Genomic DNA, 10,965 nt, shown 5'->3' with positions numbered 1-10,965 from the left:
GTTCATGAACACAGGAAGCTGCCTTCTAGTGAATCAGATCCTTGGTCCATTGAAGTCAGGATCATCTACTCAGACCAACAGCGGCTCTCCAGGGTCTCAGGCAGAGGTCTTTCCCATCACCTACTCGCCTATTCCCTTTAACTGGAGATGCCGGGGATTGAACCTGGGACCTTCTGCATGCCAAGCTGATGCTCTACCACTGAGCCAGAGCCCCTCCCCTCATAAACCATGTATGTCAGGTTTTATTCTAGATAGATGTGGATAGATATATTGTTAGATTAATAATGTTAAATAGGCAGTGTTATTTACTGTTTAGATATACTGGTTAAAAGGCTTAGCAAATAGTATGAGAATATTAACATAATACAGCATAATACAAGTTGCGTAAGGCAGTTAGATTATATGCAGGTTTGAGTATAAATATATGTATTTGTGTTATGTTAAAAACTTATTACTTTTAAGATTTAATGATTAATAGCAGATATCATAGAACAATTTATTTCCGCCCCTTTTGGTAGTTGGCGAGGATCTTGTATAGATATGGAATTCTGATTATGTATGGGGAGTGTATGTTTTATGTATGTATGTATGCATGTGTTATGTTGTTATAAAAATAAAAATTTAACAACAACAAAGAAAGAGAATCAGTGAGGGAATGGCAAACAAAACAGAAAAGACTTCACCCACTGGTGGAAGACAATGATAGAAGGGGACAGATATCTTGGGGGAGGGGGAATTCTGTCATTTCGATGTCCCGACTGAGAAGGCCCATTCTTGGGTTGTCACCCATCTAGCCTTAGATGGGCAGGGACACTCAGGATGGAGTCTCTAAAGATGACCATAGTGGTCAGGTAGGTTTGTATAAGAGCAGGCAGTCTTTAAAGTATGCAGGCCCCAAACGGTATAGGGCTTTAAAGGTCAGTACCAGAATCTTCAGTTGGGCCAGAAAGCGCATTTGGTGCCAGTGTAAGTGGAACAAGACTGGGGTGATATGGTCCCCATGTAGGGTTGCCAGGTCCCTCTTTGCCACTGCTGGGAGGTTTTTGGGGCAAAGCCTGAGGACAGGAGGGTGGGGTTTAGTGAGGGGAGGGACCTCAATGCCAAAGAGTCCAGTTGCTAAAGTGGCCATTTTCTCTAGGTGAACTGATCTCTATCGGCAGGAGGTCAGCTGTAATAGAAGAAAGAAGAGGGGAATAAAACCCAACCTAAAAACAGAAGCTGGGTACCCAAGGTTGGGTTGAAAGAAATACATACATACATATATATATATATATGTGTGTGTGTGTGTGTGTGTGTGTGTGTGTGTATATATATATATGTATATATATGTATACATATATGTATATATATGTGTATATATATATGTGTGTATAAATACTGAAAATATAATTTCTTAGAAGCGCTATATAAAGGTTAAAATTATTTAAAAGCATTAAAATAGCACAATGGCATTTCCTGAGGTTGATAACTAACCACATACCAAACGCGTTTCGGCCTATAGGGCCTTCATCAGTGGTTAATTGAAACCTTTGTCAAGACTGCACACATTTACAGAAATAAATTAATAAATACATATACAAACAGTTCAAACCCAACCAGGCATGTGCATAGGTTGTAAAATCTATTCCCAATTACTCAAACATCTGGTCAGATAGGTTCTAGTTGTAATACTGGTTAGTATATGTCTTTCATATACTATGTGTCACCAGTATATGACACTGGCAACCCTAATTACCAGGTTGGTGCTCAGCGATGGCTTTCGAAGAACCCCAGAAAGAGCCTTAAATGATGGAGATATGCTATCTTGCATGTCGGGTTGCTGGGAAAGGAACTCAAAAACATGGGCATGCAAATCTAGAGGGGCTCCTCCCACAGGGCCCTTCCCTCTCCTCTCCTTATTTGGGGATGCTCATCATCGTGTAACAATGAGCCGCTGCTTCTCCCTCCCCGGCTCCTGAGATAAGCCTATAAACTCATTCTGATGCGCTATAAACACCAGCGATGAGCAGCATTTCTAAAACAATGGCTACTTGATTGTCCCACCCTGCAGCTCTGCCACAGCTTTTAAGTTTACGGCTGCTTTTGAAAGTAACTCAATACCCGAGCGACACAACAAGCGCTCTCCATTGATAATCTCTGTCTGAATCCAAACAGGCCTTCCTCCTCTGAAAGCAGGATTTCCCGGCTGCCATGCTAGAAAACCAATCATTAGCAACCTGTCAGTCAGGAAACTGGAAGTAGCAGTGATGTCAACAACGATTACCTACACCGCCACCGAAACAACAACTGAGTCTTTCTCCCCTCCTCTCCCTTCCGTCATTGGCATCAAATCATTAACGTCCGTGAATGAAGCGTTTCATGCGTCGGTTTTTAAATTCAACCGACTGTTTGCGTGTTTCCTACCAAGGAGAAAACTAGCTGCAGCTAAGACAACTGAGAAACGGAAGGGAGATTTCACAGGCTACGCAAATGAAAGTATTCAAGAAAGCCCACCTTCCCTTCGTGGGGGCAAATAGGGTTACCACTACCAGCAGGGTTTTTGGGGGGCCGAGCCGGAGGAAGACGGGGTTTGGGGAGGGGAGGGACTTCAATGCCATAGTCCAATTGCCAAAGGGGCCATTTTCTCCAGGTGAACTGATCTCTATTGGCTGGCGATCAGTTGTAATAGCAGGAGATCTCCAGCTAGTACCTGGAGGTTGGCAAACCTACGGGGGGCAAAGATAATTTATCGCAATGACACTTGAGGGAAAAACTCTAATAAAATGAAGTGCCTTGCGGGATCACACCAAGGATCCATCTTCGACAACTTTCCAGTGAGCCAACAGCGGAAGGTGCTGGAAGATACTGATTTTTGCCTTGTTGAAGTGCCTTACAGGATCACACCAAGGATCCATCTTTGACAACTTTCCAGTGAGCCAACAGCGGAAGGTGCTGGAAGATACTGATTTTTGCCTTGTTGAAGGGCCTTGCAGGATCACACCAAGGATCCATCTTTGACAACTTTCCAGTGAGCCAACAGCGGAAGGCGCTGGAAGATACTGATTTTTGCCTTGTTCCCTTTCAGGTTCCGGGACCTCTGTGGACAAACAGCTATGCAGGTCAGGAGTCCCCGGTCAGGCTCTGAAAATGCTACGCTTTGAACAACAATTAAGGTTGCCAACCTCCAGGTACTAGAAGTTCAAGAAATAAACAGCACCAGCTCTAGTATATATATACACAATACAAACAATCCCCACTCATGGGCTGTGTTGTAGGTATGCAACTCTGTAATTATTGAAACACCAAAATGAGTAAAAAAACAAACAAAAAAGAATAGCAATGTCGTTGCTACAACAACTAAATTTCCTAGTAACAAAAAAATGGTTAATGCACCAGGATAACTGAATTTCCTAGTAACAAAAAATGGTTAATGTACCGGGATATAAACCAAATAAAGTCCAAGTCAAAAGCAAGGTCCAAGCACTGAGTCCAAAGTCCAAAATACTGAGTCCAAAGTCCAAAATCCAAATTCAATAAATCCAGTCCAAGGTCTATCGAGTCCACATGGATTGTGATAAATTTTTCAATCAAAATGCCACCTCTGGATTTGGGTACGTTTCGCCAAAAGATGCTTCTTCAGTTGATTCACTTATAACTCAAGCGGGTCCATAGACCTCTGAAAAATAAATATATACAACAAATACCTCGAACTACATCATTAAACAATCCTATCATAATGTTACCATACATACCGGTGGCCAGCTGACCATAAGGCTCTGTCTCTCTGAGGGCTGGTGCCTGCAATTCTGTGTGTCGGAAAAAATGATGCCTACTCCAGCTGTGCCTCATTAGCAGTAAAGAACCCTAGGTATATATAGAATATATACTAGAGCTGGTGCTGTTTATTTCTTGAACTGTGGTTATTCAGCACACGTATCTTTTTCTTAACCTCCAGGTACTAGCTGGAGATCTCCTGCTATTACAACTCATCTACAGCTGATAGAGATCAGTTCACCTGGAGAAAATGTCCCCTTTGGCAATTGGACTCTATGGCGTTGAAGTCCCTCCCCTCCCCAAACCCCGCCCTCCTCAGGCTACACCCCCAAAACTTCCCACCGGTGGCAAAGAGGGACCTGGCAACCCTAACAACAATAATATTAAGAACAATTTATTATAAGAATAAAACATATACATTAATTTTTAGTATTAAAACCCTGAAAGTGCTACAGAAGGGTAAATTAACACAAAGCCTCTCTACAGTCTTTCACTGTAATTAAAACATCCACAGAGAAAGAAGAGGAAAACGTAAGGAAACAGATTCATATGAAAGAAAATGAAAGGGATCAATGTTTACAAAAAACCAGGGAAGGAAAAGGGGTATGAGAATTATCACTATTCAATGAGACCAAAAAAAGAAAAGAAAAAAAAAGTCCCTTAAATTTAGGAGTCTCTTCAAGAGAGAGCAGCAAGAAGGGCTAATTTTTTTTCAGGCACAGGCAAGGGAAACCTCTCAGAGGAAAATGTTAGCCTCGAATTAATTTCTGTCAGATTTGATTGAAAAACTCACACATATCTGCCCTTTGGAGGTTTGTGAGCTGACTCACTCTGAATGAGATTTGGTAATCAAATACAAAGTCCTGTGATGCACTCTATCAGTTTCACTGACGGGAGAAAATAGCAGCAAAACGGTATAACCACAATAAAATGAGGATAAGTGGATTTGGGGGAAAGATAAAGTTATGTACTTGGATCCCTGCTTACCTATTTCAAGCAGGCATTTAGGTTCAGAAATCATTTCTGTAGAGCCGCTGGCTACCCGAAGAAGAGGTCTTCCATGCAATAAAAAGCAGTACAAAAACTAATCTCTCCACTACTTAAAAGGTCTAAATTCCTTTAAAATGACAAAAATAACAATGATAATACACACCCCTGCTGAGCTCCCTCCCCTCTCCACCCTCCACCCTCCACCCTCCCCAGGCTCCGTCCCCAAAACACCAACCATCTCCCAACTAGAAGCTTGCAACCATATTCTGCAGTAGAGTCAAGGGAGTGATTGATGCATGGCTGCTGGCCAGTGGCCATGTGTTGCACTCATTATTGAGAAGAAACAGGCCCCTTCTTTGCTTCCTGATCCCAGCAAAGACACAAGAGCTGAAAGAAGGGGGGAACTTCTTCTCCGTTACCACTAACCTACCTGTCTGTCTGTCTACTATATTCACATTCTTAAATGATGCAAGAGGAGGACTCAGGCTAGGCTGTACAGGTAAATAGGAAGAGCTGTGCAGAAAGAAGCAGATTTTATTTTCATAGCTGATGTTACTAGAAGCAGGGAGCCTGTCCAGCCTGTCCTCCAAAGTTGTACTCTCCCCCATATAAGTGAATGGTTGCCATTCATTCCATGAAAACAGTCCATTATTGTTCTGGGAGATGTCCTTGTAATAAGAGGGGAACCTGTCTTTCTTCCCTTGATGCTGCATGGCTAGGGTTGCCTGGTCTCTCTTTGCTACTGGCGGGAGGTATTTGGGGTGGAGCCTGAGGAGGGCGGGGTTTGGGGAGGGACTTCAATGCCATAAAGTCCAATTGCCAAAGTAGCCATTTTCTCCAGGTGAACTGATCTCTATTGGCTGGAGACGAGTTGTAATAGCAGGAGATCTCCAGCTGTTACCAGGAGGTTGGCAACCCTAATCTTGCCATAGTTTGTTTTGACATTTTCCTCTAATTCTGTACTCCTGGACCAACGGCATCGTTCATTGTTTTATGCTGTATGATTGCAATGTTTTATATCCGGCGATAGGTTTTACAATTAATACGCATTGAAATGCTTTCAGATCCTTCCTACATTTTTGTTTTTAGTTATGTCATAGTTACTTGTAATTGTTTATCTAGAGGGTCCATTGTATTCCAGTGCCACTGTGCTTCTGATAAGCGTGAATTATGTAGTCTGGCGGGTGAGAGCCAGCGTGGTGTAGTGGTTAAGAGCGGTGGACTCTAATCTGGAGAACCGGGTTTGATTCCCCACTCTTCCACATGAAGCCAGCTGGGTGACCTTGGGCCAGTCACAGTTCTCTCAGAACTTTCTCAGCCCCACCTACCTCACAAGGTGTCTGTTGTGGAGAGAGGAAGGCAATTGTAAGCTGGTTTGAGATTCCTTAACGGTAGAGAAAATCAGGGTATAAAAACCAACTCTTCTACTCTTCTTCATCATGTTAAGGAGCCCGTGAAAGTCCAGTTTTTTCTGTGGATTATATTGGTGGTGACTTCAAAAGTCACAGTACATCCACATCTGGATCTTCCCTTAGTATTATAGCTAGGTGTGCTGTAAGTGGAGAAGTACTTGTTCGGGGTTGGAAAAATCCCAAGCATCTAATCACCCATACTCTTTGGGATGCTGACGCTTCAGAATTTGATATCATGCATAAGAATGATCCCTGAAGTAAAAAAAAAATTGGAAATCTTTTTTATACTCGAGTAAAAGTTGTAAGTTTAATTAGTAATATCTCAAGATTAGTAATACCTCAAGCAGTAAGCAGCATTGTATGATGTGAGAAGTTTTTTAAAAAATCTTCAGAGGAGGAAAATTTTAATGGAAAGACTTTACCCTGAGCTACAAAACATGATAGATAAGATAAAAAGATATCATGAATTCTATCTGCCTCCCCCCTTCCAGTTCACCAATAAAGATAATATTTATGGCATAGTTCTTGATTGCTGGCAAAAAGGGACATATTGCACTGTAATTGGAAGGTATGTTTTGAACTCTTTTGGCTGAGGTTTTCCATTACGCTATTATCTCTGATTTTTTTTCTTTCTGTGCCAGTCTCTCAGATTATATACCATTTGCACCACTATAGGCATGTCAAGAGAACCTTTTTTCCCCCCATTCAAAACCGATCAAGGCAAATGGGTAGAAACTGAAAGCCACAAGCAATTTGTTGCCTTTCACTGTGGCATTAATATAGCTAATTGTAATTGACAGAGTAATTAAAACCTAAAGATATCCCAACAAAGCCGCTTGGTGAGTGTGACTGCCCTGTGAAAGTGGCAGATCACACGTTGTGAGTAATAGGATTAAATTGGTTTTCCGCATTTTGTCTCACTGAAGCAGCTGTCCTGATTATCTGCATCCTATTAATTTTGCTTTGATTGCATTGCGATAAATTAAGAATATTTCCTCCTGCCCTTATTTTATTTAACTGCTTCTGAAAAGGATAGTTTACCCTACCAAACAGATCACATTTCTAATGCAGCTGGGATTATGCTTAAATTACCAAACTGAACATAACTATAGGGGTGATAATTGCAGATGGGTAGCTGTGCTAATCTACAGTAGCAAAGTAATGCAGGAGTCCCATAGCACCTTGTTTGTGTGTAAAGTGATGTCAAGTTGCAGCCAACTTATGGCAACCCCATAGGGTTTTCAAGGCATGAGATGAACAGAGGTGTTTTGCCATTGCCTGCCTCTTTGTAGCAACCTTGGACTTCCTTGGTGGCCTCCCACCTAAGCACTAACCATGACCGATCCTACTTAGCTTCTGAGATCTGACAAAATCAGGCTAGCCTGGGCCATTCAGTTCAGGGCCAAAGCACCCAGGAGACCAACACAATTTATTCAAGGATTTTGTTAGTCTTTAAGATGTCACCAGACTCCTGTTTCATTTAACGACATGGGTGGTAACCAATACAAGGCACAAATGGACTCCCTCATAGAGTTGATGGGACAGAGGCACTCCCCAACATGGACTGGCCACTCAAATGCGGATTTCAGTTCAGCACTGGAAGTTTAAATGGAGAGCCAGTGTGGTGTAGTGGTTAAGTGGTTGTAGTGGTGTAGTTGTTAAAAGCCGCAGACTCTAATCTGGAGAACCGGGTTGGTTTCCCCGCTCCTACCCATGAAACCTTGGGCTAGTCACAGTTCCCTCAGAACTCTCTCAGCCCCACCTACCTAACAAGGTGTCTGTTGTGGGGAAGGGAAGGAGATTGTAAGCAGTTTGATTCTCCTTAAAAGGTAGAGAAAGTCAGCATTTAAAAACCAACTCTCCTTTTCCTCCTCCTTCTTCCTGTAATTTTGTGATGTCTGAGTAAGACAACAGGACATTTTCTTACCCCTTCCATAATGGGTTTCTCTCAGGACTGCTTTTACATTGGGTTGGGTCCAACCCACTTCTCTGCTGCTGAAAAAGGAAGGATGCAACCTCTTAGATTACCCAAAAAGGCTATGGTGGGAATGATGTGACCCACGTGTGAAAAAGCCATGTGGGATGTATGGAAGGCAATTGGATGAGATAGACTATAAAACTGGCTGGATTCAAATGCAAGACTTTTACTACAAACTCTGCATTATTAGTTTAAAGACACTGCAAGTATTGACCCTAAGGCTGACTTTCCGTGGCCTTCTACGCATGGGTTGTTTCCCTCTCGACTACTTCGGGGCTTTGTTTTCATTAAGCACATCTTTTCCGACCTTTAGAAGTCACTGCACTCCTGAATTTCCCCTGCGTTTTCTGGATGCTGTCAGAAACAGCATCCAGAAAATGCAGGGAAAACGCGGGGAGAGAGCGAAGTGATTTCTGAAAGTTGGAAAAGACGTGCATAATGAACACAAAGCCCCAAAGTAGTCGGGGCTATCTGTTGTGTTTCTCTGCATAAACATACAGAACAAAGACTACACCATCAGTATTTTAAATCTCTGTTTTATACATTGCTACCATTCTCTACCATCTGCACAGGGTTTCATTACCCATCATCTTATTTTTTGAAGTTTATGGCTGCTTTGGTCTGCTTTCTGTGATCACAGACTATTTCAGAGGAGGTGTGTTAGAATCCTCCTAATTATTGCTGCTGGATGCACCATGCACGAGAGAAATCTTGTGAGTTGTCCAGTCAACTCACAGGTTGTGAGCCAGCAAACTGTAATGAAGGGTAGTATAGTTCCTGTGCAGGTCGTACAGAATAGCGCTAACACATGAGAATGCTATGTGTGTAAAGTGCCGTCAATCCCAGTCAACTGATAGCGACCAAGGCAAGCTATTAAGCAGGGGTGATTTGCTATTGCCTTCCTCTGCAGAGTATTTCTTGGCTGTCTTCCTTCCAGCGTGGTGTAGTGGTTAAGAGCAGTGGTTTGGAGTGGTGGATTCTGATCTGGAAAACCGGGTTTGATTCCCCACTCCTCCACAAGAAAGGAGGCTAATCTAGTGAACTGGATTTGTTTCCCCACTCCTACCCCTAAAGCCTGCTGGGTGACCTTGGGCTAGTCACACTCTCTCAGCCTCACCTACCTCACAGGGTATCTGTTGTGGGGAAGGGAAGGGAAGGCGATTGTAAGCTGGTTTGATTCTTCCTTAAGTGGTGAAGAAAGTTGGCATATAAAAACCAACTCTTCTTGTTCTTCAAGTACCAACACAGTTTAGCTTCTGTGATCTGACAAGATTGGGCTATTCTATACCATTCCGCATCCCTTGAGATAGCTATAACGAGAATTAAAATATTGATGGTTTGGTCTTCTTTTGTTACTTCAGTTTGTAATTCTTTTCATTCACGTTCCCCCCCCCCCCAAATTGGGGCCATGAAGTAGACCTGGGGGGGTCTCCCTCTTGGGTCTTTCCAATTCACTTCTGTTTAAGCCCCTGTTTTCTATTTTATTTTTAATTAAAGAGACTTTTGGTACGTGGGTACATCTACTAGGCATTTTGGTTGTGGCATTCAATCCAGAGAAGCAACCAGTGGGTTCTGGCATTGTGCGTTTAATATATGCAAGCCACTGGTGAAAGCAGGAGAGAGGTAAAACGTTCCAGAAGAACGTTTCACTTATTGATTAATTGTATACGCATCATACTTCCCCAGTAATAACTTCTCTTTCAGTTCCATGTATCTCTGTGGGGGGGGGGGTGTCTCTGCATCTTAAATTTTCTCATTTATTAGATTCTATGCCTTGCCCTTTCTAACACAGAGAATTACCAAATCCAGACAGGCTGTTCTCTTTTCTTCCTGTTTAGCATATATAGGGATAGTCATATCCCAAGGATTTTCCTGCCCCACCAGGTTTCTGAAATGCTTGCTATGGTCATTTAATCTACGGTCATTTATGCATGAGTACTTTCACTCACGTTTGCCTCCAGTCTGTTTCTGTTGTTCCTTGGAGTTATGCATGAGTTTTCCACCCATTATAGATAACCTCGCTGCCAGCCCTCACAAATCCCAGGACTTCCCGTTCCTCTGTTAACCTGATTCTTCCCTCTCCCCTGAGCTCAGCCCGGGTTAAATCCCCATGCATAAGGCTAAGCGTGGGACACGCATGCTTGGTTTCTCTCACAGCCAATTACAAAGCAGCGTGTAAAGAGGCGGGGATTCAAATGCTTCCTGTTTCCTGGGAGCTCTTTCTGAGCAGAAGAAAAGCTTTTTAAAACTGAGGCTTGGATTTCTCCCCCCTTTTCAGGTTGCTTTGTTTTTTTGTTCTTAAAATGCTTTTTTATGCAGCAATTGGGTTTTTTGGGGGGGGGATTTTCTCTCATAGTAAGCTGTACAAAGTAAGCCAATTACAAAGCCACATTTAAAGGGGCTTGGACTTGATTTGAGCTTGGAGACTGCTGGTGCATAGATTCCCAACAGGAAAGAGTGGGTCCAGTGAGCAATGAACCTCAGGTAAAACTCCCATGCATAAACGACCTATGTCTACATTCTCTTTTAGCATGAAGCACTCTGTCTGTCTGTCTGTCTGTCTGTCTATCTATCTATCCCATGCCTTTCTGTCCAGTGGGGACCCAAAGTGGCTTATGTCATTCTTCTCTCCTCCATTTTATCATCTCACAACAATCCTGTGAGGTAGGTTAGGCTGAGAATGTGTGACTAGCCAGCAAGCTCCCAAGGCAGGGTGGGAATTTTGAGCTAGGTCTCCCAGATCCTAGTCTGACACTCTAAACGCTATACCATGCTAGCTCTCTCTCTCACACCTTACCTTGGAGGCTTCTAATATTTGCGTATAAACACCTG

The sequence above is a fragment of the Euleptes europaea genome, chromosome 11, assembly GCF_029931775.1.
Source record: "Euleptes europaea isolate rEulEur1 chromosome 11, rEulEur1.hap1, whole genome shotgun sequence".
NCBI lineage: Eukaryota > Metazoa > Chordata > Lepidosauria > Squamata > Sphaerodactylidae > Euleptes > Euleptes europaea.
The sequence above is the reverse complement of the archived record's forward strand: the minus strand, read 5'-3'. Positions refer to the sequence as shown.